The 21,910-nt window shown below is 37.5% G+C and overlaps 2 protein-coding genes and 1 pseudogene across 11 annotated transcripts in view; 1 reads left to right on the forward strand and 2 right to left on the reverse strand.

The window, feature by feature from the left end:
• The window catches only part of LOC125799143 (deleted in malignant brain tumors 1 protein-like), a 426,727-nt gene that overhangs the window by 372,365 nt on the left and 32,452 nt on the right, over positions 1-21,910 (reverse strand). The gene's annotated exons all lie outside the window — the stretch shown is intronic.
• Positions 1-21,910, forward strand: part of LOC125799136 (deleted in malignant brain tumors 1 protein-like) — a 1,283,434-nt pseudogene that overhangs the window by 26,241 nt on the left and 1,235,283 nt on the right.
• Positions 11,465-21,910, reverse strand: part of LOC125799140 (scavenger receptor cysteine-rich type 1 protein M130-like) — a 37,079-nt gene continuing 26,633 nt past the window's right edge. For 2 of the 10 annotated variants that reach the window (XR_007437965.1, XR_007437974.1), the window contains 9 exons: positions 17,716-17,815; positions 17,396-17,460; positions 17,254-17,277; positions 17,072-17,132; positions 16,903-16,984; positions 13,482-15,029; positions 12,424-12,519; positions 12,253-12,323; positions 11,465-12,016 (listed from right to left, as the gene is read on the reverse strand). The gene's annotated coding sequence lies outside the window, so the exon portion shown is untranslated. Of the gene's footprint in view, positions 12,017-12,252; positions 12,324-12,423; positions 12,520-13,481; positions 15,030-16,902; positions 16,985-17,071; positions 17,133-17,253; positions 17,281-17,395; positions 17,461-17,715; positions 17,816-21,910 lie in introns of all 10 variants that reach the window. The other 8 variants (XR_007437969.1, XR_007437968.1, XR_007437967.1 and 5 more) reach the window with 8 other exon arrangements.

Genomic DNA, 21,910 nt, shown 5'->3' on the forward strand with positions numbered 1-21,910 from the left:
ATTAGTCCATTCATCATTAAATTATCATACAGTGCAAAGAACAAATGCTGTGTTCAGATGATGTGGTAAACTATTCATCTACATGTTGTTCTTTCTTAGCTATTCATGTGATTTTCTCTATCATTAACAGGGTGGTGAGCTTCCTGAGGGCTTTGAGGATAGTTATCCTGGTGCGTGTCTTTCGTCTGGCCTCTCAGAAGAAAGATCTGGAGAAGGTCACTAGAAGAAAGGTGAGGATCTAAATGGATGCTGGCCATCATTCTTTTATTTTAATTAAATTATATCAATTATTCATATAATGAAATGTTAAACTTAATTACAGTTTGATTATTTCATCATGATTCAGAGAGAATTAAATAAAAAAAATTAAACATTTTGATGTATTTAGAAATAGGTTGGAAAATTATTAAAATCCATCAAAACCTTTTAAAATACACCCAAGTTACTGTTTGTATGCTGATTTGTGGCATTTGTGAATCTTGCAGGTATCTGAGAACAAAAGGCGGTAACAAAAAGGATGGATTTGATTTGGATCTCACCTATGTCACAGGTTGGGATGCTTTACCTAATTATGTAATCTTATTTGAATCTAGATTTTCTGCTTATGGTTTGGGATCCAATAGTTAATAATGTTTGTTGCCATGTCTTTTCCCTCACCTGGAAAGCAGGCACTCTACAGAAATCCCATAAAAGTAAGCTTAACAATTAAGAAAATAAAATAAAACTGAAAAGTCTGTAGAAGGCAATTATTTTAGCTGAATTATTGATTTAAACAGATTTTTATGTAACAATGTTACAATTTGCTGTATTTAGGAAGCTGCCATATTTCTGGACACAAAGCATCCCGATCATTACAGAGTTTACAATCTCTGCAGTAAGTTAGATCATATAATATTATATTATATTGCTGGAGACACTCAATAAATGAGTGGTGCTGAGCATAGCTTTGGTCTTGTTTCAGGTCAAAAAGGCTACGATCCACTGTTCTTCCATTACAGAGTGCAACGAGTGATGATTGACGACCATAACGTACCGTCATTAGAGTAAGTAATGAGCAGCACTTTACTCAAATGCTTCTTCTGCCGTTAACGTTGTGTTCCATTTAGCTTTTATGTTGGATGTTGGAGCTGGGAATAACTTCACACCTGAGTCGACAACGTTCTGTTAAAATAACTGTACAAAATATGTCGAAAAAATGTCTTACCCTATAAGTGAAACTTGCACCTGTACATAACTAGCTATTTTTGAGGTGTGTATGAAGCACTGTGGAACAGGGTCATGAAAAACCTGGAAAAGTCAAGGAACTTGAAAATAGTCATTTTCAGGCCTGGATAAGTTTTGGAAAAAAACAAAAAAAAAAAAAAAACAAAGTCAAATTTACTCTTTGTGATCTTTGTGTTTCCATTTATCGACTCTGTTTATCGACTCTGTTTATCGACTGAGAAAAGCTATTTAAAAAATAATTTGATAACTTGATTGGAGTTTCAGATGGAATATAACTGTAAATTCACAGAGAAAAATCTAGGTGTTTAGGCTGTAATTAAGCTCTTGCTCTCTTCCACTCTTTGGGAAGCATATTGGTTATATATGCAAGTAAATTACCAGTAATGGTGACAAGAAGGCAACATTTAAACAGATGCATTTAAAAGCTGTTAAAAAATAAAGAATCTACACAATATAGACACAACCTAAACATATTCCCTGACAGCCAGATATATGCCAAATTAGTTTATTTAAAAATTGATTCTGTTCAAAGTTTTAAACAGAAGATTCTATATCATGTTTGATGAAAGTGTGAAATACTGTTTACAGGTTAAACATTAGAAATGTTTACCAAATGTTTATGGGCCTGAGCTGATTAATACATCAGTGCAGAGTGAAGTAATTTAGCCCTACATTATGGAGCGCTCAGAATTTGACACATTTTATTATTGAAGATTGTGTCTTAGCATTGCTTAAATAAATGTTTTTTTTAATTATTTAAATATATTTAATGTAAATATAGGCCTACTATAATCAGTTTTGATATACATTCTTGTCTACTCTGATGTTTTAAACACGCTATGGTCATTAAAATGTGCTGCGAAAGCATAGAAAAGGCACAGAAAATAATTTAAATTTATAGGTTAACACTATTTGTAATCTACATGTGTATACATATTTTACCCTTGTTTTCTTTTTTTCCAGAGGGAATTATAAAATAAGCTAAAGACTTTCATGTTTACTACAACTTAATTATTAATCATGTACCAGTGTTTTATAGCAAATGTAACCAAAAAATGTCCCACATTATATGTCCCAGGTTATAATTTTTTGCATTGTCAGCGATACCAGACGCACATTCACACACACAATGGAAACATGAACAGCTAGACGTGCTAATGAAACGTAAAATACTACTGCTTTTACTACTGTTGATGTTTGGTGCAGCCATCTTGCGTTCTGAACTTGTGGGTTTATTCCAGTTGAAATGTTCTACTTAGAACTTGGAAATTTCCAGTTCTGAATTCCTACTTCAGATGGAATGCAGTATAAGGATTCACATTAGAGCTCGACCCAACCTGCCCCATACACTGTCATTTTGAGCCAAAGCCCGAATTAAACCTGACCTTTTTTGAGTAAGTAGAGCATTAAAACTGAGCTTTTAAAAAACATTTTCGTTCTGTTTAGAATGAGTGAAGAATGAATAAGACCTATTATTTAAGAAAAATATTATTAATTATTAGGAACAGATCTCCAAAAGATTATAACATGAACAATGCAAACAATGATCCAAAGGCCTAAACATTAGGCTACAACAATGTCTGAATGACTTTCCTCTAATCTAGTATAATATAACATGGTTTAAGAAAAGAAAATAAATTCTTTTATAATTTTATTTATATATTTTTTCCCATTTTCTCCCCAATTTACACAGCCAACCCACTCGTTAGGACTCCCCCTATCACTAGTAATGCCCCAACACACCAGGAGGATGAAGACTAGCACACTCTTTCTCCGATACATGTGAAGTCAGCCACCGCTTCTTTTCGAGCTGCTGCTGATGCAGCATTGCCAAGCAGCCAGCACATTTGGAGGAAAGCGCAGCGGCAGGTGAAGTGCGTAATATGGACAGTGTGCACTTTGCACTTGTGCAACTTTTTTTTAAAAACAGTTTGATTTGTTTCTGCTATATTTTGATTCATAGCTTTATATAAAATGAAAATAACTTATAACTATATTATTTTCTTTAGCCCGAGGAACCTGAGGAAAGTGGTGGGAAATCTCGAGCCAGGTCAGACCTTGGGTTGGGTTTGGGCAGAGAACCTAAGCTCTTATTCACATATTGAACTTTGTGTTATTGTGTTCTCAGTGACATGTTGAACTACACTGCCAGTTTGAGGGAATGTCATTGCCATCCACTGCAAAGGAGGCAAAGGTGATGCTGAAGTTTTCACTGATTTAAAGACATCATCAATGTTTTCTATATGTATTTGATTTGATTTTTAGGTTAACCCATCACCATAGTTGTTCAGCTGAATGTTTAAAGCCATATCCAAACTGGATTCACTTATTCATTTTAGCTGAGCAGGGTTTTTTTTCACGGGTACGATGGTGTGTACATGGTTGATTGACAGCGTTTAGTTTGAGAGTGCGCAGGTACTGTATTTCTCCTGAGGTGAGGTGAATGTGTATGTATATATTCAGTGTGTCAGAACTGCTCCTTTAGTTTCTGCTGTGCTCAGTTGAAGACGGAGACCATGTAGTTAAACATACAGCTCTGGGGAAAAAAATGGTTTTCATGCATCTTGGCATGTTCTCCTCCACCAGTCTTACACACTGCTTTTGGATAAGTTTATGCCATTCCTGGTGCAAAAATTCAAGCAGTTCAGTTTGGTTTGATGGCTTGAGATTATCCATCTTCCTCTTGATTATATTCCAGAGGTTTTCAATGAGATTTTTAAGTGGTTTCTTTTTTTCCCAGAGCTGTATGTCTGCACTCTCCTACAAAAGTATTGAAACACTGAGGCCAATTGATTTTTTTTTTTCTTCTGCTCTAGTGAAAACATTTTGGTGTAACAAAAATATAATTTAAAGATGAATATTGAAGACAAATTGGTAAGTTCGGACAAAAGCTGAATTGTTGACCTTTTGTCTCCTATTCATATTTTAATGTCAAACCCAATTTGTTTTCAGTCTAAAGCAGAAATAAAGAAATGAGACTGACTTATCAAGTACTTTTGGGGGGCAGTGTATGTTTAGGGGCTGTTTCCTGTGTAGTTCCAATTAAAATCTGCAGTCAGTCTGCTCCTTTCAGAGTGACTGCACTGTTATGTGTATTGGTTATGTAATTTAATGCTCCTGGGCATTGCTGTGTTTGTTGTGCAGGTGTGGGAAAGGGCAATGGCAGTGATCTGAAGGTGCGGATCATAGTGAAAAGAGAGCAGGTGTTCCAGTGTGTCTGTGCCACGCAGACGAACTGTAGGGTAAGCTAACTTTTAAAGGTTTTCTACAGTATAAAACTGTATTTACTTCCTCATAGTCAAATGACAAGAGTAGTTTCAGTACAAAAAAGTGAAAAACTGTGAACCTTAAACACAGTGGTTTCCTAATTAAAACCAGAGCTATATGGCATATCCAGAACAGACATGTGAAGTGGGCTAATCCCACAACCCCTAAATGATTTAGTAGTTTAGGGTGATTTCACACCTACTTTTTTTATTTGTCAAAATAAACTGTTCATATTTACGTGTAGTGCTGTTTGTTTGGACATGGATGAGTACAGTAATCACAACTGCAATGAGACTGCTGAGAACTGTTGGTCTGAACTCTGAATTGGTTGGTTTGTGATGAGAACATGATCTGACCTTGATCCAACCCATCTGTCAAGCATACTCAGTTTTAAGATGTGGAGTCAGTCAAATGAACACATGCCACCTCTGCTGTTGTTCCATGTTAAACTGCACAGAAATCTGTTTACTTTCTTGCTCCCAGCCAAGACAGCTCTGACCAACAACCAAAGAGATTACAAAGATTGTTGTGACTCATTTTGGTGAGCTTGAATTTTATCCTCTGTTAAAACAACAAACCATGAGGGAAATGCTCCAAGAGAATCAATTAATTACCTGACTTGGACCAGAGCAAACAAACTATAGTGTGAAAAAACAGCCTTACATACACTATTAAAAGATTTTGTACATACATACACTAGTGAAAGCGTTTGTGAATCGGTATCATCTTAACCCCAAATCATATTTTAAATATGTACTAAAGAACAACTTTTAAATATTCAATAAGCTCATAATATTGAACCTTTAAAGACAGTAGCAGCCCACTAAAACATAAATCACATTGTAATTGTTGGGAAAGGTCTTTCAGATGTTTGTCTTATGTTCCTTTGTGTTTATTTTACTGTTCGCTCATATACTGTGTTCTCATATTTTACCAGCTGTTCCCAGATACTGAAAACAATGCCGTGGTGATCAGCTTTCAGGAAGGGCCAGTGGTTTGTGGTGATGTTAAGGTCATGTTTGAATCCAGGGCTGTAAGTTCCCAATCTATTGTAACGTAAGAATGATTTTATGGACATCGTTTTTTCCAGTTGTTTGGCAAAATGTTTTTTCTCTATTGTTCTCTATGCCCAGGGTCTTCCAAAGGGGTATGAGGACTATCCTTTCTATTTCTGGTTCAACACTTCATTTGTAGAGAACAACAGGTGAGGTTTTTGCTGTCCATTGTCCTCAGAGGCAGACACTGGCTTTGTTTACCTACCAGACCACTCTGGTTTTAGATTTTATATATAAAAATGCCAGGCCACTTAATTCATTAATTAGAATATTTTGATATTTTGTCCCCTCTCAGTTTAGTAAACATTACTGCTTTCAATGTAAAAGGAAAAATCATATGGACTGCTGCTTGAATGCAATCTATAATGCTTTGGTCCCAAAACAGGCTCTATCTGTCAAGGGAGGAACTGGACAACCCACGTAAGTCCAAAACCTGGGACATCTACAAGGAGGACTTTGGTGTGACCGTGTCTTTCAGTGACCCTGCACTTATGTAGCAGACGACACTTGCTTGTGTATCTCAACTAAAACCCTTAAGCCCTGCACAAGGTCTAAATCTTTGCTCTAATGTCGGTTTTCACACACTTATAAAAGGTGAGTGATGTTTAGGGATTGGATTCGGGCATATTGTGCCCCTAAAGCTATAGCTATATAACCTCCATCCCCCACCTTCACTGTAAGAGCTTTTTACTGAGCCGTGCATACATCACAATATTATGCATTTGTTTGTCAAATGTTTTTTTGTCTTTAAATGAAGACAAATGTTTGTGTCAGTTTAGCATATTATGCTTCCAAAATGTAAATCTTACTCTTTAAGCTTGAGTGTACATCAAATAAAGCAATCGAGGCTGCCACTGTGAAATGGTCAATGGTTATGTGTGCAGAAACATTTTTTTGTAGTACACATGTATTGAAATAAATACGAATGTCTCTGTAACACTTGTCTGTCTCTTTTTTGAATTAACAACTGATCTGGGTTGCTGAATTTCTGCAATTGTTTTTAAGGATAGATCTGAGTGACTTGTTTTTTTAGAAGTAAAAAGTCTGGTCTTACAGGTGGGCATGCAACTCTAAACTCTTTAGAATCAGCAGTTTTAGAGGTGACCTTTTTCAGAAGCGCTGTCAGTGCCATTCTCATATAAAAGGCTTAAAATCAAATCTCAAATGTGCAGCTTTTATAATAGTAAATAAAATAATGTACTATGTAATTGTGTAGAACAAAAACTGTACAAACACAAAATTTAATTCTAGAATTGATATACACTATCTGCTGCTGTCAGTACAAATGGATGGCTGGATCAAAAATCAGAGGGAAAATATTAAACTGGGGATTCACAAAAATGCTTTTTCTTAAGTGCTTAAGTTTATACTTAACTTAAGAGGTCTGTTTTGGTTATTTTTCTTAATGTTTATTTTGTACCAAAAAAATGGAATAATAATATATATACCTTTTATGATACACTCACATTTCAGTGCTTGGTTTGACTCTGTTTTTTTATTTTCCTAATGTTTTCTTAAGCCGTCACATCAGTGTATCAGCACTGGCATTCAGAGCCCCTTATTCACCATCGTACTCCATTGGACATTTCAGGGACAACAGCCTTTTTTGCCCAATTATAAACACTCTTCTTGTAAAAGTTATCCAGACATAGGTAAAAAAAAAAACAACAACAGTTGAACTATAAAGTATTGAAAGACTAGGATACTAAAAGCCAGTAATGTTAGCCCTGCTTTATTTGTCTCACTATCTTTATATATCAGTTGCTTTAAACATTATAATGTTAAGCATAATTTTATTTATAAATTTAAATAGAACAAAACATAAATGTTGTTTTAATAAACGTTAGCAATAAATAATCTCAAAATAACACATCTAAAATACAGCAGACTAATAGTTTAAACCATTAAACCCAGCCTTTCATTGAGCTGAGAGAAAATTAAGTGTGCTGTTCAATTTCCAACGTTAAGAAATGGGTTAGACAAGCTATACTAATGCACCATCCATCATCTCAGCAGCAGTTCAGCTGTGACTTTTGGAAGAAACCAAAGTCAATAGAAAAGAGCGGGGGGGGGGGGGGGGATGTCTGAGATTTAATATAACAATATTATTTTAATATAACTGTGCATAGTTAATTATTATACTTACTCTGAATTACATAAGAGTGCTAGTAAAATATAAAATAAAATAAATAAATATATATATATATATAAACATTTCGGGCACCGTAGCCCCCACACCTAGTTTTGAATGGTCGTGTCTCCCCTGATTCAGTCAGTAAGAACAAGACGGTCGCCCTTTTCTTCGGGATCTTCAGGGAGTTTGCAGGAGGTGTAATTTAGGGGGAACAATCATTAATGTTGGGTTAAATAATCTAGTGTTTTTTCACTCTGGTGCTGAAGGTCCGCTGCGCTGCTCTTTACTGTTTCCCCTTTACTCTGTTTTCATTAAAAGCCCCTCAGTCTTAAAACAGCGGCAGTAAAACAGGAGTAGCAGCAGTAGTGATGACCCTGCCGGTGTAGAGTGGACCAGCGCGAAGGGAGCTCTTTCAGTCCCGGTGAGTAATTTAGCTAGCTGGCTCTCGGTGAAGCGCGGTCTTATTATAATACCTAACTACAGCGTGGTGAGACTATTTAAACTGAAGCGTGTTAATGGCGAATAACGCTGTAAGATAGCTAAGGCTAGCGAGCTACGGTGGAGCTGGCTAAGCTAATTAGCTTAGCCAGCTCCACCGTAGCTCGCTAGCCTTAGCTTCAGTTAGCCCGATTACCTGCAGCAGCTGCCCGTTCAGAAAAAAAAAAAACACAACCAGCGCTGTGTAAGAGCTGCTTTACGAGCTTCTCTCCCAGCATAGGGTGTGTTTTTCTCAATCAGCAGCTGCTTTTAAACCACGCTGTAGTTTAGTAATAAGATCGCGCTTCACCGAGAGTGGAAACAGCCAGTTAAATTACCTAACAGGGCTGAAAGAGCTCCTATCGGTTCTCCGGTCTAAATAAACCCAAACACCTTTGGTTTATTTAGATTTAAGTTAGCAGTTTGTTCTCTCTAGACAAAAAACGAAAATAAGAAAAAAAAAAAAAAAAAAAAAATGAAAAATAAAAAACAATAAAATAAGGGGGGCGCAGTCTGCGCATGCGCCAGATTTTGGGGCCGCGCGTGCGCAGTAGACCGATTTTTTTGCGGTCCACTGCGCATGCGCGCCCGCAAAATCTGGCGCATGCGCAGAAGACCGCAAAAAATCGGTCCACTGCGCATGCGCCAGATTTTGCGGTCGCGCATGCGCGGCCGCAAAATCTGGCGCATGCGCAGTGGACCGATTTTTTGCGGTCTTCTGCGCATGCGCGGCCGCAAAATCTGGCGCATGCGCAGTGGACCGAATTTTTGCGGTCATCTGCGCATGCGCCAGATTTTACGGGCGCGCATGCGCAGTGGACCGATTTTTTGCGGTCTTCTGCGCATGCGCGGCCGCAAAATCTGGCGCATGCGCAGAATACCGCAAAAAAAATCGGTCCACTGCGCATGCGCCAGATTTTGCGGGCGCGCATGCGCAGTGGACCGATTTTTTGCGGTCTTCTGCGCATGCGCCAGGTTTTGCGGCCGCGCATGCGCAGAAGACCGCAAAAAAATCGGTCCACTGCGCATGCGCCAGATTTTGCGGGCGCGCATGCGCAGTGGACCGATTTTTTGCGGTCTACTGCGCACGCGCGGGCCGCAAAATCTGGCGCATGCGCAGACTGCGCCCCCCTTATTTTATTGTTTTTTATTTTTCATTTTTTTTTTTATTTTTTATTCTTATTTTCGTTTTTTGTCTAGAGAGAACAAACTGCTAACTTAAATCTAAATAAACCAAAGGTGTTTGGGTTTATTTAGACCGGAGAACAGAGGAGCTCTTTCAGCCCTGTTAGGTAATTTAACTGGCTGTTTCAACTCTCGGTGAAGCGCGATCTTAATACTAAACTACAGCGTGGTTTAAAAGCAGCTGCTGATTGAGAAAAACACACCCTATGCTGGGAGAGAAGCTCGTAAAGCAGCTCTTAAACAGCGCTGGTTGTGGTTTTTTTTTTCTGAACGGGCAGCTGCTGCAGGTAATCGGGCTAACTGAAGCTAAGGCTAGCGAGCTACGGTGGAGCTGGCTAAGCTAATTAGCTTAGCCAGCTCCACCGTAGCTCGCTAGCCTTAGCTATCTTACAGCGTTATTCGCCATTAACACGCTTCAGTTTAAATAGTCTCACCACGCTGTAGTTAGGTATTATAATAAGACCGCGCTTCACCGAGAGCCAGCTAGCTAAATTACTCACCGGGACTGAAAGAGCTCCCTTCGCGCTGGTCCACTCTACACCGGCAGGGTCATCACTACTGCTGCTACTCCTGTTTTACTGCCGCTGTTTTAAGACTGAGGGGCTTTTAATGAAAACAGAGTAAAGGGGAAACAGTAAAGAGCAGCGCAGCGGACCTTCAGCACCAGAGTGAAAAAACACTAGATTATTTAACCCAACATTAATGATTGTTCCCCCTAAATTACACCTCCTGCAAACTCCCTGAAGATCCCGAAGAAAAGGGCGACCGTCTTGTTCTTACTGACTGAATCAGGGGAGACACGACCATTCAAAACTAGGTGTGGGGGCTACGGTGCCCGAAATGTTTATATATATATATATATTTATTTATTTTATTTTATATTTTACTAGCACTCTTATGTAATTCAGAGTAAGTATAATAATTAACTATGCACAGTTATATTAAAATAATATTGTTATATTAAATCTCAGACATCCCCCCCCCCCCCCCCCCCCGCTCTTTTCTATTGACTTTGGTTTCTTCCAAAAGTCACAGCTGAACTGCTGCTGAGATGATGGATGGTGCATTAGTATAGCTTGTCTAACCCATTTCTTAACGTTGGAAATTGAACAGCACACTTAATTTTCTCTCAGCTCAATGAAAGGCTGGGTTTAATGGTTTAAACTATTAGTCTGCTGTATTTTAGATGTGTTATTTTGAGATTATTTATTGCTAACGTTTATTAAAACAACATTTATGTTTTGTTCTATTTAAATTTATAAATAAAATTATGCTTAACATTATAATGTTTAAAGCAACTGATATATAAAGATAGTGAGACAAATAAAGCAGGGCTAACATTACTGGCTTTTAGTATCCTAGTCTTTCAATACTTTATAGTTCAACTGTTGTTGTTTTTTTTTTTACCTATGTCTGGATAACTTTTACAAGAAGAGTGTTTATAATTGGGCAAAAAAGGCTGTTGTCCCTGAAATGTCCAATGGAGTACGATGGTGAATAAGGGGCTCTGAATGCCAGTGCTGATACACTGATGTGACGGCTTAAGAAAACATTAGGAAAATAAAAAAACAGAGTCAAACCAAGCACTGAAATGTGAGTGTATCATAAAAGGTATATATATTATTATTCCATTTTTTTGGTACAAAATAAACATTAAGAAAAATAACCAAAACAGACCTCTTAAGTTAAGTATAAACTTAAGCACTTAAGAAAAAGCATTTTTGTGAATCCCCAGTTTAATATTTTCCCTCTGATTTTTGATCCAGCCATCCATTTGTACTGACAGCAGCAGATAGTGTATATCAATTCTAGAATTAAATTTTGTGTTTGTACAGTTTTTGTTCTACACAATTACATAGTACATTATTTTATTTACTATTATAAAAGCTGCACATTTGAGATTTGATTTTAAGCCTTTTATATGAGAATGGCACTGACAGCGCTTCTGAAAAAGGTCACCTCTAAAACTGCTGATTCTAAAGAGTTTAGAGTTGCATGCCCACCTGTAAGACCAGACTTTTTACTTCTAAAAAAACAAGTCACTCAGATCTATCCTTAAAAACAATTGCAGAAATTCAGCAACCCAGATCAGTTGTTAATTCAAAAAAGAGACAGACAAGTGTTACAGAGACATTCGTATTTATTTCAATACATGTGTACTACAAAAAAATGTTTCTGCACACATAACCATTGACCATTTCACAGTGGCAGCCTCGATTGCTTTATTTGATGTACACTCAAGCTTAAAGAGTAAGATTTACATTTTGGAAGCATAATATGCTAAACTGACACAAACATTTGTCTTCATTTAAAGACAAAAAAACATTTGACAAACAAATGCATAATATTGTGATGTATGCACGGCTCAGTAAAAAGCTCTTACAGTGAAGGTGGGGGATGGAGGTTATATAGCTATAGCTTTAGGGGCACAATATGCCCGAATCCAATCCCTAAACATCACTCACCTTTTATAAGTGTGTGAAAACCGACATTAGAGCAAAGATTTAGACCTTGTGCAGGGCTTAAGGGTTTTAGTTGAGATACACAAGCAAGTGTCGTCTGCTACATAAGTGCAGGGTCACTGAAAGACACGGTCACACCAAAGTCCTCCTTGTAGATGTCCCAGGTTTTGGACTTACGTGGGTTGTCCAGTTCCTCCCTTGACAGATAGAGCCTGTTTTGGGACCAAAGCATTATAGATTGCATTCAAGCAGCAGTCCATATGATTTTTCCTTTTACATTGAAAGCAGTAATGTTTACTAAACTGAGAGGGGACAAAATATCAAAATATTCTAATTAATGAATTAAGTGGCCTGGCATTTTTATATATAAAATCTAAAACCAGAGTGGTCTGGTAGGTAAACAAAGCCAGTGTCTGCCTCTGAGGACAATGGACAGCAAAAACCTCACCTGTTGTTCTCTACAAATGAAGTGTTGAACCAGAAATAGAAAGGATAGTCCTCATACCCCTTTGGAAGACCCTGGGCATAGAGAACAATAGAGAAAAAACATTTTGCCAAACAACTGGAAAAAACGATGTCCATAAAATCATTCTTACGTTACAATAGATTGGGAACTTACAGCCCTGGATTCAAACATGACCTTAACATCACCACAAACCACTGGCCCTTCCTGAAAGCTGATCACCACGGCATTGTTTTCAGTATCTGGGAACAGCTGGTAAAATATGAGAACACAGTATATGAGCGAACAGTAAAATAAACACAAAGGAACATAAGACAAACATCTGAAAGACCTTTCCCAACAATTACAATGTGATTTATGTTTTAGTGGGCTGCTACTGTCTTTAAAGGTTCAATATTATGAGCTTATTGAATATTTAAAAGTTGTTCTTTAGTACATATTTAAAATATGATTTGGGGTTAAGATGATACCGATTCACAAACGCTTTCACTAGTGTATGTATGTACAAAATCTTTTAATAGTGTATGTAAGGCTGTTTTTTCACACTATAGTTTGTTTGCTCTGGTCCAAGTCAGGTAATTAATTGATTCTCTTGGAGCATTTCCCTCATGGTTTGTTGTTTTAACAGAGGATAAAATTCAAGCTCACCAAAATGAGTCACAACAATCTTTGTAATCTCTTTGGTTGTTGGTCAGAGCTGTCTTGGCTGGGAGCAAGAAAGTAAACAGATTTCTGTGCAGTTTAACATGGAACAACAGCAGAGGTGGCATGTGTTCATTTGACTGACTCCACATCTTAAAACTGAGTATGCTTGACAGATGGGTTGGATCAAGGTCAGATCATGTTCTCATCACAAACCAACCAATTCAGAGTTCAGACCAACAGTTCTCAGCAGTCTCATTGCAGTTGTGATTACTGTACTCATCCATGTCCAAACAAACAGCACTACACGTAAATATGAACAGTTTATTTTGACAAATAAAAAAAGTAGGTGTGAAATCACCCTAAACTACTAAATCATTTAGGGGTTGTGGGATTAGCCCACTTCACATGTCTGTTCTGGATATGCCATATAGCTCTGGTTTTAATTAGGAAACCACTGTGTTTAAGGTTCACAGTTTTTCACTTTTTTGTACTGAAACTACTCTTGTCATTTGACTATGAGGAAGTAAATACAGTTTTATACTGTAGAAAACCTTTAAAAGTTAGCTTACCCTACAGTTCGTCTGCGTGGCACAGACACACTGGAACACCTGCTCTCTTTTCACTATGATCCGCACCTTCAGATCACTGCCATTGCCCTTTCCCACACCTGCACAACAAACACAGCAATGCCCAGGAGCATTAAATTACATAACCAATACACATAACAGTGCAGTCACTCTGAAAGGAGCATACTGACTGCAGATTTTAATTGGAACTACACAGGAAACAGCCCCTAAACATACACTGCCCCCCAAAAGTACTTGATAAGTCAGTCTCATTTCTTTATTTCTGCTTTAGACTGAAAACAAATTGGGTTTGACATTAAAATATGAATAGGAGACAAAAGGTCAACAATTCAGCTTTTGTCCGAACTTACCAATTTGTCTTCAATATTCATCTTTAAATTATATTTTTGTTACACCAAAATGTTTTCACTAGAGCAGAAGAAAAAAAAAATCAATTGGCCTCAGTGTTTCAATACTTTTGTAGGAGAGTGCAGACATACAGCTCTGGGAAAAAAAGAAACCACTTAAAAATCTCATTGAAAACCTCTGGAATATAATCAAGAGGAAGATGGATAATCTCAAGCCATCAAACCAAACTGAACTGCTTGAATTTTTGCACCAGGAATGGCATAAACTTATCCAAAAGCAGTGTGTAAGACTGGTGGAGGAGAACATGCCAAGATGCATGAAAACCATTTTTTTCCCCAGAGCTGTATGTTTAACTACATGGTCTCCGTCTTCAACTGAGCACAGCAGAAACTAAAGGAGCAGTTCTGACACACTGAATATATACATACACATTCACCTCACCTCAGGAGAAATACAGTACCTGCGCACTCTCAAACTAAACGCTGTCAATCAACCATGTACACACCATCGTACCCGTGAAAAAAAACCCTGCTCAGCTAAAATGAATAAGTGAATCCAGTTTGGATATGGCTTTAAACATTCAGCTGAACAACTATGGTGATGGGTTAACCTAAAAATCAAATCAAATACATATAGAAAACATTGATGATGTCTTTAAATCAGTGAAAACTTCAGCATCACCTTTGCCTCCTTTGCAGTGGATGGCAATGACATTCCCTCAAACTGGCAGTGTAGTTCAACATGTCACTGAGAACACAATAACACAAAGTTCAATATGTGAATAAGAGCTTAGGTTCTCTGCCCAAACCCAACCCAAGGTCTGACCTGGCTCGAGATTTCCCACCACTTTCCTCAGGTTCCTCGGGCTAAAGAAAATAATATAGTTATAAGTTATTTTCATTTTATATAAAGCTATGAATCAAAATATAGCAGAAACAAATCAAACTGTTTTTAAAAAAAAGTTGCACAAGTGCAAAGCGCACACTGTCCATATTACGCACTTCACCTGCCGCTGCGCTTTCCTCCAAATGTGCTGGCTGCTTGGCAATGCTGCATCAGCAGCAGCTCGAAAAGAAGCGGTGGCTGACTTCACATGTATCGGAGAAAGAGTGTGCTAGTCTTCATCCTCCTGGTGTGTTGGGGCATTACTAGTGATAGGGGGAGTCCTAACGAGTGGGTTGGCTGTGTAAATTGGGGAGAAAATGGGAAAAAATATATAAATAAAATTATAAAAGAATTTATTTTCTTTTCTTAAACCATGTTATATTATACTAGATTAGAGGAAAGTCATTCAGACATTGTTGTAGCCTAATGTTTAGGCCTTTGGATCATTGTTTGCATTGTTCATGTTATAATCTTTTGGAGATCTGTTCCTAATAATTAATAATATTTTTCTTAAATAATAGGTCTTATTCATTCTTCACTCATTCTAAACAGAACGAAAATGTTTTTTAAAAGCTCAGTTTTAATGCTCTACTTACTCAAAAAATGTCAGGTTTAATTCGGGCTTTGGCTCAAAATGACAGTGTATGGGGCAGGTTGGGTCGAGCTCTAATGTGAATCCTTATACTGCATTCCATCTGAAGTAGGAATTCAGAACTGGAAATTTCCAAGTTCTAAGTAGAACATTTCAACTGGAATAAACCCACAAGTTCAGAACGCAAGATGGCTGCACCAAACATCAACAGTAGTAAAAGCAGTAGTATTTTACGTTTCATTAGCACGTCTAGCTGTTCATGTTTCCATTGTGTGTGTGAATGTGCGTCTGGTATCGCTGACAATGCAAAAAATTATAACCTGGGACATATAATGTGGGACATTTTTTGGTTACATTTGCTATAAAACACTGGTACATGATTAATAATTAAGTTGTAGTAAACATGAAAGTCTTTAGCTTATTTTATAATTCCCTCTGGAAAAAAAGAAAACAAGGGTAAAATATGTATACACATGTAGATTACAAATAGTGTTAACCTATAAATTTAAATTATTTTCTGTGCCTTTTCTATGCTTTCACAGCACATTTTAATGACCATAGCGTGTTTAAAACATCAGAGTAGACAAGAATGTATATCAAAACTGATTATAGTAGGCCTATATTTACATTAAATATATTTAAATAATTAAAAAAAACATTTATTTAAGCAATGCTAAGACACAATCTTCAATAATAAAATGTGTCAAATTCTGAGCGCTCCATAATGTAGGGCTAAATTACTTCACTCTGCACTGATGTATTAATCAGCTCAGGCCCATAAACATTTGGTAAACATTTCTAATGTTTAACCTGTAAACAGTATTTCACACTTTCATCAAACATGATATAGAATCTTCTGTTTAAAACTTTGAACAGAATCAATTTTTAAATAAACTAATTTGGCATATATCTGGCTGTCAGGGAATATGTTTAGGTTGTGTCTATATTGTGTAGATTCTTTATTTTTTAACAGCTTTTAAATGCATCTGTTTAAATGTTGCCTTCTTGTCACCATTACTGGTAATTTACTTGCATATATAACCAATATGCTTCCCAAAGAGTGGAAGAGAGCAAGAGCTTAATTACAGCCTAAACACCTAGATTTTTCTCTGTGAATTTACAGTTATATTCCATCTGAAACTCCAATCAAGTTATCAAATTATTTTTTAAATAGCTTTTCTCAGTCGATAAACAGAGTCGATAAACAGAGTCGATAAATGGAAACACAAAGATCACAAAGAGTAAATTTGACTTTGTTTTTTTTTTTTTTTGTTTTTTTCCAAAACTTATCCAGGCCTGAAAATGACTATTTTCAAGTTCCTTGACTTTTCCAGGTTTTTCATGACCCTGTTCCACAGTGCTTCATACACACCTCAAAAATAGCTAGTTATGTACAGGTGCAAGTTTCACTTATAGGGTAAGACATTTTTTCGACATATTTTGTACAGTTATTTTAACAGAACGTTGTCGACTCAGGTGTGAAGTTATTCCCAGCTCCAACATCCAACATAAAAGCTAAATGGAACACAACGTTAACGGCAGAAGAAGCATTTGAGTAAAGTGCTGCTCATTACTTACTCTAATGACGGTACGTTATGGTCGTCAATCATCACTCGTTGCACTCTGTAATGGAAGAACAGTGGATCGTAGCCTTTTTGACCTGAAACAAGACCAAAGCTATGCTCAGCACCACTCATTTATTGAGTGTCTCCAGCAATATAATATAATATTATATGATCTAACTTACTGCAGAGATTGTAAACTCTGTAATGATCGGGATGCTTTGTGTCCAGAAATATGGCAGCTTCCTAAATACAGCAAATTGTAACATTGTTACATAAAAATCTGTTTAAATCAATAATTCAGCTAAAATAATTGCCTTCTACAGACTTTTCAGTTTTATTTTATTTTCTTAATTGTTAAGCTTACTTTTATGGGATTTCTGTAGAGTGCCTGCTTTCCAGGTGAGGGAAAAGACATGGCAACAAACATTATTAACTATTGGATCCCAAACCATAAGCAGAAAATCTAGATTCAAATAAGATTACATAATTAGGTAAAGCATCCCAACCTGTGACATAGGTGAGATCCAAATCAAATCCATCCTTTTTGTTACCGCCTTTTGTTCTCAGATACCTGCAAGATTCACAAATGCCACAAATCAGCATACAAACAGTAACTTGGGTGTATTTTAAAAGGTTTTGATGGATTTTAATAATTTTCCAACCTATTTCTAAATACATCAAAATGTTTAATTTTTTTTATTTAATTCTCTCTGAATCATGATGGAATAATCAAACTGTAATTAAGTTTAACATTTCATTATATGAATAACTGATATAATTTAATTAAAATAAAAGAATGATGGCCAGCATCCATTTAGATCCTCACCTTTCTTCTAGTGACCTTCTCCAGATCTTTCTTCTGAGAGGCCAGACGAAAGACACGCACCAGGATAACTATCCTCAAAGCCCTCAGGAAGCTCACCACCCTGTTAATGATAGAGAAAATCACATGAATAGCTAAGAAAGAACAACATGTAGATGAATAGTTTACCACATCATCTGAACACAGCATTTGTTCTTTGCACTGTATGATAATTTAATGATGAATGGACTAATCTGCGTCATGAAGTAGCTCCGTAAGTTAGCAAACTAACTTACATAGCTAAGCTGTTTTGGTTCTACTGTCCCCAAACGCCCCATAAACTCGAGCCACGAGACTCATATAGCTTTCATTGCCAAGATTTTACCTGCTATCACTAAAGATTAATAAGATAAATACACGTTAGCCCTGTAAATCCACCTAACATGCAAATGATCTTAACGCCAGCACGAACGAGTAACGGATTAGTAAACACGCAGGTAACCCTCGCTGTTTCTGAAAGAAAACTTCTCCTCTGTCTCTGTTTATACAGCGATGGTTTGGGTTTAAAGCTGGGTTTGTTGTGCTGGATATTTGCTGCAATATTATGAACTGAGATCAACCAGTGCTAACCAGTGACTTTAAAAAACAAATAAACACAGCTGTTACTGGACTGAAGGGGTTTTAAATATATTGTAGCGTCCGCCTGGACTCTGAAAGAAGGACCGAGTAGGCAGTTTAAGTCGCTTTATTGACTCAACTTAGAACACAGGTTGCTGTAGGCCGCAACCACGCCGAAAAATTAGTGTTGTGTCGTTCATGAATCATTTGAGTGAACGAACTGAATCCAATCACTTCCCCAGCTGATTCGTTAATTTCTCAGTTCAGTAGTTAAGCTCAGCAGCGACCCCACAGGCCGGCAGGGGAACTGCTGTGTGGTCTGTGAATCACTGAATCACCGGCGAATCTGGTGGCGGAGACTCTAATTGCGAGGAAACTTGCTCAATGCTCAGTGATTCCTTCACTCACTGAACTGTTATCAGGGCTGGCGCTCTCGAGAAAGAAAAACAAGGTTGAGGCCTGGTAATAGTAATAATAACGTATATTCAATTCAATTCAATTCAATTTTATTTATATAGCGCTTTTTACAACAAAGGTTGTCACAAAGCCGCTTTACAGGAAAAACAGGTCCACGCCTCTTATGAGCAGCACCACAGAGATGCCAATTTTATGGTGACACAGTGGCAAGGAAAAACTCCCTTTAAGAGGAAGAAACCTTGGAAGGAACCAAGACTCAGTCCGAGGAACCCATCCTACTCGGGTTGACCCGCTCAGTACAAACAAACAACAAACAAATAACAGAACAAAACAGTACAGAGAATTAATGTGAACTATGGCTAATATAACAGGTACTAATTTATGAATATAAGAATGTGATGGGCACAAACTATAGAGCTATGGCTAATACAGAAACAGATACTGAGTGTGTTAATGGTAATCAGTGCAGGGTTGCAGAGCCGGAGAACAACACAGCGGGCAGTGGAGAGCCAGGCTGGGAACATCAGGAACAGGGCATCTCCATACATGTAAAAGAGATAGATAGAGAAAACAGAAAGGAAAGGAAGAGAAAAAAAAAGCAGGAGTTAGAAGGGTTGTGTAATAACTCTGATGAATAGAAGGACAGGGCTGATTCCTGAAAGCTGGAACCACAGACGGACACATCCAGGAAGACCGGCCGGCCAGGCGTCTCAGCACATGTGAGAAAGATAGAGATAGAGAACAGAGAGGGGAGGGAAGAGAAAGGGGTTAGAATGGTTTTATAAAACTCTGCTGGAGTGGGATGGGCACTGGTAGCAGCAGCTCAGGACATGGGGAGAGAAAGAGAAAGCAGATGATTAGGACAGGGTTTATATTTGCTGGATAAGCTGTAAGAGGAAGAAAATTGTAATGAGACATTACTCAAAAGCTTGAGCAAATAGAAATGTTTTGAGTCTAGATTTAAAGATTGAGAGTGTGTCTGAGTCCCGTATATTAATAGGGAGGCTATTCCAAAGTTGGGGAGCTTTATAAAAGAACGCTCTTCCTCCTGCATAGTTTTTTCTAATGCGCGGGACTAATAACAGGCCAGCGTCTTGGGAGCGGAGTGAACGCGGCGGATTGTAAGGAGTAAGGAGTTCCTGTAGATAATGCGGGGCCAGACCATTAAGGGATTTATACGTCAGGAGAAGTATTTTATAATCTATACGAAATCTAACAGGTAGCCAATGTAGGGATGAAAGAATAGGTGTAATGTGATCGAACTTTCTAGCTCTGGTAAGCACTCTTGCGGCTGCATTCTGAACTAGCTGGAGTTTATGGAGTAATTTATGTGGACTTCCAGCCAACAACGCGTTGCAGTAGTCCAGCCTGGAGGTTATGAATGCATGTACCAGCTTCTCAGCATCTTCCAGAGAGAGTATACTGCGGATTTTAGCTATATTTCTTAAGTGGAAGAATGCAATTTTGACTATGCTACATATGTGAGCATCAAACGAAAGAATTGGGTCAAAGATGACCCCAAGGTTTCTCACAGTTTTACCAGGTATAATTAAGTGACCGTCTATGTCTACAGTATTAACATTTATGTTTTTATCAATATTAGGACCTAATAGAAGGACCTCAGTTTTATCAGAATTAAGTAAGAGAAAGTTGTGTGTCATCCAATTTTTAATGTCTTTAATACAGTCTGTTATTTGATTTGTACAGAGCTCCTCGTTGGGTTTAGCAGATATGTAAAGTTGCGTGTCATCAGCATAGCAGTGAAAGTTAATACCATGCCTACGGATAATTTTACCCAGTGGTAGCATATAAAGAGTAAAGAGTAATGGAGTCAGGGTTGATCCTTGAGGGACACCATATTTTACTCTAGACTGATAAGAGCATTCGTTATTTAAGTAAACACACTGGAATCAATCTCTCAGATAAGATCTGAACCAGGTGAGGGCTGATCCTTTAATTCCTATAAGATTTTCTAACCTATCAAGTAGAATAGCGTGATCTATGGTGTCAAAGGCAGCACTTACATCTAGCAGTACAAGGATGGCATTACTGCCCCTATCAAGAGCTGAAAGTAAATCATTAGTTACTCTAAGTAGAGTTGTTTCAGTACTATGGTTTTGTCTAAATCCAGATTGAAAAACCTCATGCATACTATTACTTTGTAGATACAAGCGCAGCTGGTTAAACACAAATTTTTCTAGGATTTTGGCTATAAAGGAAAGATTAGAAATTGGTCTATAATTAGCAAGCTCGCGGGGGTCCAGATTTGGCTTTTTGATAATGGGCTTAATGACCGCCAATTTAAGAGAATTGGGTACGTAGCCCATGCTAAGGGATGAATTTACTATTTCTAGTAATGATTTTCCCACCTTTGGCAGTGCCTGTTTCAATAATTGTGTGGGTACTGGATCTAATATACATGATGTTGATTTTGATGAGTTAATTACACTAAGTAAATCTTTTTCTGTAACCGGGCTGAAACACTCTACTGAATTTTTTGTCTAATGCTATTAATTTTATCATCAAAGAACTTCATGAAATCATTACTATTAATGTCGACAGGGATAACGGAGCTAGTTTGTTTTTGACTGCCGGTGAGTTTAGCCACAGTAGTGAAAAGGAATCTAGGATTGTCTCTATTTTTCTCAATAAGCGATGAAATATACTGGGATTTTGTTTTAATTAGGGCTTTTTTGTAGTCTGTGAGACTATGCTGCCATGCTAGCCGGAAACATTCTAGTTTTGTGTGTCGCCATTTACGTTCAAAGTTACGAGCGGTTTGTTTTAATGTACGTGTGTGGTCATTATACCACGGTGCTAGCTTTTTATCCCTGATTTGTTTTATTTTTGTCGGCGCTACGCGGTCAAGGTTAGAGCGGAGCACAGTTTGTAGATTTTCTGTTTTGTGCTCGAGATCATGCTCATAGGACGGAAGGGAGATGGTTAAGTCGGGGAGTTTATTTACAAATTCATTAGCAATTGCGGTTGTTATTTTACGCTTGCTGATATAGCGGGGCGGGAGGAGGATATTTTGATTAAAAACTATTTCAAACATAATTAGATAATGATCGGATATTGAGTCATGTTGAGAAAGAGTAACTATATTCTCAGCCTCAATACCCAGTGTCAAAACTAAGTCTAATGTATGACTACATGAGTGGGGCCAATTACATTTTGTTTAAAG

The sequence above is a fragment of the Astyanax mexicanus genome, chromosome 2, assembly GCF_023375975.1.
Source record: "Astyanax mexicanus isolate ESR-SI-001 chromosome 2, AstMex3_surface, whole genome shotgun sequence".
NCBI lineage: Eukaryota > Metazoa > Chordata > Actinopteri > Characiformes > Acestrorhamphidae > Astyanax > Astyanax mexicanus.